Genomic DNA, 8,822 nt, shown 5'->3' with positions numbered 1-8,822 from the left:
CCTGCGCTTTTCTAGGCTGAAGAGTCCCATAGCTCTCAACCTCTTCTCATGAGGTCTGTTTACCTGACTTCTGATCATGTGTGTGGCTCTCCTCTGCACCCTCTCAAGCTTCTCCACATCCTTTTTGAATTGTGGAGCCCAAAACTGGATGCAGTACTCCAGCTGCAGCCTCACCAAGGCTGAGTACAATGGGAGAAGGACGTCCTGGGATTTGCTTGAGAAGCATCTATGGATGCAAGCCAGCATTTTGCTCACTTTACTAGCCGCAGCATCACATGCTCATGTTCATCTTGTGGTCAATCATGACCCCCAAGTCCCTTTCATCCGTGGTGCTAGCTAGTGTATCACTACCGAACCTATAAGCATGCAGCAGGTTTTTCCTCCCAAGGTGAAGAACCTTGCATTTTTCGGTGTTAAACGCCATCAGGTTCTCGTCCGCCCATTTCATGACCCTGTCAAGATCTGCCTGGATCACCCTCCTATCCTCAGGTGTGGATGTTTTATCCCAAAGGTTGGTGTCATCAGTGAACTTGGCCAGCCCGCTTCTGACACCAAGGTCAACGTCATTTATGAAGATATTAAAAAGTAAAGGGCCTAGGACAGAGCCTTGAGGGACCCCACTGGTCACAGGGCACCATGATGATTGACTTCAGTCAACCACCACCCTCTGGGTCCTACCGCAGAGCCAGTTCCCCAGCTAACAGATCACGGTGAGGCCGAGGCCGCAGTAAGCCAATTTTGCCAAGAGGTGATCTTGGGATACCAAATCAAAGGCTTTTTAAAAGTCAATATATATGGCATCAATCTCTTCCCCCTTCTCCAGGTGATAAGTCACCTGGTCATAAAAGGAAATGAGATTGGTCAAGCAAGACCTACCCACAACGAACCCAGGCTGGCTATCCCTCAGGATATTGCCATCAGTCAGCCTGTATAGGATGGCCTCTTTGATAATCTTTTCCAAGACCTTCCCCAGGATAGAGGTCAGGCTGAAGGTTCTGTAGTTTGCTGGATCTACTTTCCTCCCTTTTTTGAAGATAGGCACTACATTGTCCTTCTTCCAGTCATCGGGCACTTCACCAGAGCACCAGGAGTTCTCAAAGATCTGTGCCAGAGGCTGAGCTATGATGCCTGCCAGCTCTTTAATTACCCTTGGGTGTAGACTGTCAGGGCTGGCTGACTTGAAGGTATCCAGCCTGTCAAGGTGTTCCTTCACAAGGTCAGCTTTGATGGATGGTAAGGAATCTCCCTCACCTGGGCCTCCCTGTCCTGCAGTGGGCAGGGACGTCCCATGGGACTGGTGAAAAAGTAATGCAAAGTACCCGTTCAGCAAGTTTGCTTTTTCCTGGGCATCAGTTGTCAGTTGTCCCATCTCATCTTGTTTAGCAGGGGTCCAATGTTGTCCTTGCTTTTCCTTCGGCTCCCCACATATCTAAAAAAGGACTTTTTATTGTCTTTGATATTTGTATCTAGCTGGAGTTCTGTTGCAACCTTGGCTTTCCTGGTTTGCTCTCTGCAGGTCCGGACCAGAGCAGAGTATTCCTCCTTGGTCGTGGATTCCATCCTCCATCCTGTCCTCCAATATACTGGGGCTGGTTAGTGTGGTGGGGCTGCCTGTGGTAGGTGCCAGGGAAGACAGGGGCCACATGGATCAGAGGCCCAGTGAGGAGTCAGGGAATAAAGTATGGCTCAGTGAGAGGTTAGGAAATAGACTGAAGGACCAGACAGGTCTAAGAGCCTGGACAGTGAGGCCCAGTGAGTATAGTGGGACCAGAAGGATCCAGCTGCCCAGCAAGGGGCCAGGAATACAGCACAGGACCAGATGGGTCCAAGGGCCTGGAGAATGGACAGGAAAGTGGAGAACTAAAAGGGTCCACAAGAAGGGACCAGAAGGGGCTGGCAGCCCTGAGAGGGGCAGGGAAAGAGACCAAGGGGGCTGGTAGCCTAGGGAGTTGTTGTGTTAGACTGAGGGGTCTGAGGGCTGAGAGAGGGGTCAGAGGAGAGACTGAGGGATCTGGCAACCTGAGTGGGGCTGAGAGGGAGACACAGTGGGTCTGGCAGCCAAGGAAGGGGCTGTGCAAGGAGATTGAGAGGTCTGAAGGCCCAGAGTGAGGCTGAGAGGCCAAGGGATCAGAAGGCACAGTGAAGGATTGTATCAGCTATTGGTAGAACATCTGTAAGGATGCCATCTGCGAGGCATGGGGCATGGTATAGGGAAGGTATGGAGCCATGGAATTGGCTCTTAAGGCCAGGACCACAATTCAGATGGTCTCTGTAAAAAGATCAGGGCAGCATCCCACACTCTGTATAATCAATTAACATAAAAGCATGGAGGGTGAAAGCTGGGTAGACTGCCCATACAGCAGGATATTAAAATATATTTTTTGACTACCCTGTGACAGGGATACCTTGCAACACATGTGTGTGCAGGGGCATTCCCTGAGGACAACTAGTAGTGGCACAAATATGTGCACAAAGATGTGCTGCTGCTAGATGTCCCCAGGAAATGCACATTCCCACTTATGGAGACACACCCAGACTGAGTGCTCTGGTGTCCAGTTGAATACCAAATTGTGAGATGTGCTACCACAGAAATGGCCAGTCTTCTCTCAATACATTCCTGCTTCAGTTTCTAAGTCCTCAAGTGGTTGTGATGTCCTGAGAAAGGTTATATTTTTTTATTCCTTTGAGACAGATTTAGCTGTGTAAAGTGTCTGCTGCACTTTTTTCTGCAGGCAGTTTGAGAGAGTGAAAGAGCATTGGAACTTGATTGACAAGCAAGCTTGGCCCAGGTAAACTTCAGTGATGTACTTGTAGATTTCTGAAAGTAAAATACTGAGACTTAAAAAATATAAATGGAATAGTGTTAGGGCTAAAATGATACAGATCATTCCTGTACATTCCTAGTCATCTTCTACTAAAACAAAATAAAACAAAACAAAAAATCCTTTCTCCTTCTCTTCATTCATTCTGCTGTACTCTTCTTTCTATTCTTTCGGCTCCCTCCCTCCATGTATTCCAACCCTCCTTTTTTTGTACCTTCTCACCCTTCTTTCTTTCCTTCCACTCCTTGGCTCTCTCATTCTGTTGTTTAGCTATTGCACAGGAGATTGAAGACCTCCTGGTCCCTGTGGATCTTCTACCTGGGATGATACTGATTGTAGCAGCAACAGGGGATTTCTAAGGGCTTATTGCTGATTTCATTTTGAGAGAGGAAGCTGGGAAGTTTCCTGTACAGTGTCAACAGGAACACAGGTCTGTCAGAGATGCCATGTTCTGCTGAGCAGCAGCATCTCAGTCCTGTGCCGTGCCAGCCTCCCGGGGCAAATCTCAGAGGCTGTCACTGTTTCATAGCAGCAGTAGTGGACCTTCAGCCCATTCTCTGGATCTGCCTAATATTAGCCTACCAACAATAGTCTGGGCCTACAGCCAGGTGCCAGCCAGATACTTAATTTTTATTCATACTTCTGAGAAGGGGTTGGCAGTCCTTTACTACAGGAATCCAAACTGCCATTGATGCTGAACTGCCTAGGCACTATGAGTTGCACTAGGAACAGATAACTAGGTTAGATTCGCTTGCTTCCTTTAACATGCTTATGTTAGTAATTTCTAGTTGCACATTTAATATTGCTTTCAACGCACATTTTTATGGTTTAGTATTAGAAATACTGCCACCTAACTTACAGGTGTGTGAACAGCTCTCCTACAATTTTACATAAATTCATTTTATACATTAGTGACTCTCTCTTGTCATCTTGTTTTAATACAAGGAAAACAGAATAATGTATCAGTCTAAAAAAGACCATGAACAATTAGCTCCACACAAACTGTACTAAACTTCACACCACCTGGGACATGTGAAATATTTATTTTTATGAGGAATCTCATGAATTTTCAGTTTTTAAAACTGGTGCAAAACCTGAAGTAAATTCTCTATCCTATCTAGACATGATCTCCATGGGACACTGTGCTATCACCACTGTTAGCATCTGATTACTTTTGGCACGCAGGGCAGGAAGGAGACTAAATTTGTCCCAGCACAACTATGCCAGGAATACCTATAATTTTGCCCATAACAAATGCATGTTAAAAATCTAGGTTTATTTACAATTTAAAGTCAGTACAATCCACTTTTATATATCTAGTTTAGTTACTTTCAATATGATACCTTATCAGTTACTTCTTTAGGATCCATTATTTACAGCATTTTATGAAATGCCATATTAACTGTATGTCCAATTCATAGCTGCACTTACTGTATCAATCATATCTCATGTTCAGATGTCAGTAAATCTAGGAATGCTGTAGCCATTTTTATTCAATCCAGATTTCACATTGGAGTAAGGTAGCAGACAAAAGGGTAGCTTAGTTCTTGTTTGAAGCAAAAATAAGAGATCTGGTTTGCAGCAAATTCTAGAACTTCTTAATTATACATAGACTTATTATCTGCATCCCCAGTGTTATAAAGTACCAGAACTTCATTAGAAAAATTAAGATGGAAAAATGAAGGCACCACTTTGTAAATTTCCACTGGAAATTAGCTGGAAGAGGCAGAGGAATACTGGATCAAAAGAGGGTAATCATGCTTAACTGTGCCCTAGAGCACCCGCATGTATAATACGATTTGCACAGTAACTACCGCTCCTATTACTGCTTGTTTGGAGTATTCTGTGTTAATGGGGTTAGCTAATTTAGTATTTTAACTTAAAAAGACTCTGCTGATTAATAAATGTTGCACACTGTGCTAGTAATTAAAATAAATGGAAGAGTTACAAATAGAAGTTGAATTGTTAAGAAAACATTATCTGAAAATGTATGATAATCCCTGTTTATCATAATACAATAACAATCCAGAAACTATGCAAATTGCTAAAGTTGCAAAGCATATGAAAAACCAGGCATAAGAAAAAAAAGACTCTTAGATGTGATAGGATTCTATGACATGAAATGAAGTGGCCGTTTTCTTTGCAGCTAACTAAAAAAATACAAGAAACAGTAACTTGAAGCATAAGATAATGTATTGTTTAAAAAAATCTTCCTCAAATATTTAGCTGAATGCAAAATAACTGTCTCATTTTTATTAGTATTAACTTCTGGGCCAACTCTTGACTCTTGTGCTGTATAGGCAAAGAGCTTATTTATGTGATTAACATCTTGGTAACCTTGCTCAAAAAGGAAGTTTAGACAGTGGCAGTTAGATATTATTCCACCTATTAGACATCTACATGTACTTGTGTGCCTAAGTGAAATTTTATTCCCCCTGTTTAAGTCCCTGAAAATCCACTGGTGCATTTACTTGCATAGCACAATATCATCTGACTCTTAACAGAGTCCCAAAAAGCTTTGAGGAGGAAGGGGAGGAGGAAGAGGAGGAGGATCCACCCACCTTTTGTATGTACAGTTTTTCAGTGATTTGAGCAGAGTGGAATAAATTGCATTTAGGTGCCTATATGTACTTAAGTATCTAATAGGCAGAATAGAATTTGGCCCTAGTCAACACGTCTACGTGAGACATAGACAAATTAGCTGTGCAGTAAATATTGCATATCTACATGCGCTCCCATATTAGGCTGAAGTAAATTAATTTACTTTGCAGCAGCAGTACTTGTAAATACAAGTACTATCCTGCTGTAGAGTAAAAAACTCTGCAGCAGCAAACCCATAGATGTAGCTCTGGCTGGCTGAGACATGAGGGTGCTTCAGTGCGGGGATTACCTGCTGGCTAGCCCCTCACTGAAGCACCCTCTTGCCCCAGCTAGCCCCCCTGCAGTATGTTGAGTTGGGGGGAGCAGCCCCAGGCTGGCAGGCTGAGGGGAGCAGCCCCAAGCCTCCTGCCAGCTGGGGCTGCTCCCACCCAGCTCAACATGCTGCTGTCCAGGGTGCACAAGTAATCATGTGCAGAAGAGCAATAAATTCCGGTGTAATAAGCACCATAGTTTATTCATGCACATTACTATGCATGTGTAGACATGCCCAGTTAGGTGTTCAGGTAGAAAATTCTTGAGAGTTACCTTTAATGGATGAAATTTGATGCACAGAGGGAATCTATCCTCTTGTAATAAGCATTAAGCAATTCCCTTAAAAACAGCCTGGGATAGGCGGTTGCTTGCATATCGGAAAGACATGGAATCCATTCTAAAAATAGTGCATGTAATTTGAAACCACCAAATAGGTCTGGGTGTTAGTTAAAGAGAAGCTCAAAACTCAGGTGGAAGGCTCTGAAATATTCTAATGGCAAACAATATGGAAGTGAGAGGATAGTAGGTTTCGTTTCTCTCATATGACAGACTATGCTTACCTCCTGTGGCAGAGAATTAAATAGCTACCTCAGATTATCCATATATATGGAGATACCTGAGTTAGCTAGTACTAAATGACATAGCTGGGAGAAGTATAGTTGTATTAGAGCAATGTTCCACATTTTGAGCATGTTGAAAAGGCATATTTCTGCTTTTTAAATATTGATTCTCAAAATAAATGCATAAAGAATCTTGGGAAGAGAGAATGGAACCCAGGTTATGCCACTAGGCTACAGAGGCAGGATTACTCTTACTTGCCTAGTTGCCTAATGGCCCAATTTCAATAGGAGAAGAGGAGAATAAAATGTGGAGGAGGACCCACTCCCCCACATGCTCAAGAGCATAGTGGGCACGAGCTGTTTACTGTGGAGCTCACTAATTAGCACCTCAGTAAAGTCTCAGCATCTACACGAGGCCCCATTAAGACACACTAAAGTAATATATGCTACCCTAACATAGTACTTGTCAACACATGTACTGTCCTATGGTGGCATTATATAGTGTGCCGCAACACATGTAGATGCTGATGGGGCTGGCTGGCTCTCCTTGTGAACCCCCTGGGACTGGAAAATAATTGATATTGTATTCTGTAATCATCTTGCTCTGCCTGCATTTTCTGCTCCTTCCTTGTGCTTATTTTTATTTTCTGTCACTGGGTATCAATAAAATTTTCCTATTGTCAAGCAAACAGAGTTGTGGTCAGCCTGAAGGTTGTGCTTGCCCAGAACAAGGCATCAGGACTGGGTCATAAATCCAGTGCCAAAGTGTCTAAATGTAGGCACCACAAAAACCAAATTAGATCTGCCCCTAAGTGGCTTGTCTTAGATAACAGGGAGTCTATAGAAGATCAGGAAATGTAGTCCTCAAGCTAGCACTTTAAGCACTGGAGTGTCCTTTTCTGTTGTAGATTTTCAATTAATTCTAGAGGATGTTGACTTTATAAAGACCCTTTAGAGAGCACTCTGGAGCATCACTCATGTGATTTGGGCCAGATCTCAGCAAAGGTACCTAAATTAATTTATGTTTCTATCCATTAGAGAGCATGTTATTCTTGTTAGGTCCCCTGAAGATGCATCAAAAATCATTATTCTTTGTTTCATGCCAGTCCACACAACAAGGAGGAGAACTTTTCATTCTCAATGGTTTAAACACAATGGTGCTCAACCTTTTGACCTTGTGGGCAAGCTGCATGGAGCAGGGCTGGTCTGCAGGCTGGATAGAGCCAGGAGCGGGTCCTGGGGTCCTGTACCACCTGCTCCCTGCCTGGAGTACTGTGATTGGCCCCTGGGGGCCTGGTGCTGTCCCTGCCCACCTCCATGTGCTAGGATTTGGCCTCGGGGCCTGGCACTACCCCATCTGTCAGGATTGATCTTCAGGGGCCTAGCACTACCTCCTCCGGGCCTCATGCACAGGGATTGTGTGCCTAATCCCAGTCCACAGGGCCCCAGCCTCCCTACAGCTCCAGAAGTTTGACTGTGGGGGAGTGGTGTCACCACTTTCCCATCATCAAATTTCTGGACTCGTAAGAAGCCCCATGGGCTAGATGACATGGGGCTAGGGACTGTATCTGACCCACAGGCCAGGGGTTGGCACCCCCTGTTTTAACTCAATTGGTTCCAGCTTTGGCTCTCATACCAGCCACTTGTCTGTAAAGTGGGCACTTGCTGGGAATCCATTTTCCAGTTCCTGTCCAAGTAAATGGTAAAATTAATGTATATATATAAAAATAAATGGCCTAATAAGATAAAACCATACCTTCAGTTCTACTGGAAAAAGGGAAAGATTCCTGCTGTAGCTAGACAGCTGAGAATTCTTCTTGATTAAGGGCAACTTTTACTTGGTAGAAATCTAGCAGAGGTAGTAAACCCAGCTGCCATGCTGACAGGTAAGTAGTATTCATGGGATAATAAGACTCGCATCATGCAGTCCATTCTCTGCATGGCATCAGAGTACTGCTTCAGTACAGTGGAGTATAGCATTTATACTTCAAACACTTATCTTAGCCAATTTTCAGTGTAAAAATCTTCAGAAATGCCATTGTAAAACATAAGACAAACAAATGAAGGCAAGATTATTAGATGTTGATCAGTAAATTTAGGTTTGTTGAGAAGAAAAATAAGCTATGTTAGCTCATTTTTAAGTTGAATAAAAATACGTATTTGAAGAGACATGGAGAGGTGTAACAGGGCAGCTCTACACACCGGGCAGCAGCAGTGCTAACTTCTGTACTGCCAGTGGTGGCTATTTCTGTACTGCTTCTGTCCCCTTTCCCTGAAGGCTTTTTACCCAGGGCTGTTGCCTGGGTCTCCCCCCTCAGTTATGCTACTGGAGCCCTGTTTAGGCTGCCACACAATTAGATGTCTACTTTGAGCACTGCCCACCTGATGTGAGACAAACCAGTCATCTTAGGCCTTGACATGAGACCTTCGCACCTTGCGTTTCAATTGGCTTGGCTTCTTCAGAGCTTTCTCAATCCGGTCTTGAATGCATGTGAAGCAGGACCTCTCCTACAAATGCAAATTCTAA

At 43.9% G+C, this 8,822-nt stretch overlaps 1 protein-coding gene across 1 annotated transcript in view; it reads right to left on the bottom strand.

The window, feature by feature from the left end:
• The window catches only part of SPATA17 (spermatogenesis associated 17), a 192,867-nt gene that overhangs the window by 48,729 nt on the left and 135,316 nt on the right, over positions 1-8,822 (bottom strand). The window lies entirely within an intron of this gene.

This window comes from Gavialis gangeticus, unplaced genomic scaffold (genome assembly GCF_001723915.1).
Source record: "Gavialis gangeticus isolate Ggan-Ray unplaced genomic scaffold, GavGan_comp1, whole genome shotgun sequence".
NCBI lineage: Eukaryota > Metazoa > Chordata > Crocodylia > Gavialidae > Gavialis > Gavialis gangeticus.
Note: the sequence above shows the minus strand (reverse complement) of the source record. Positions and strands in the feature narration are given on the sequence as shown.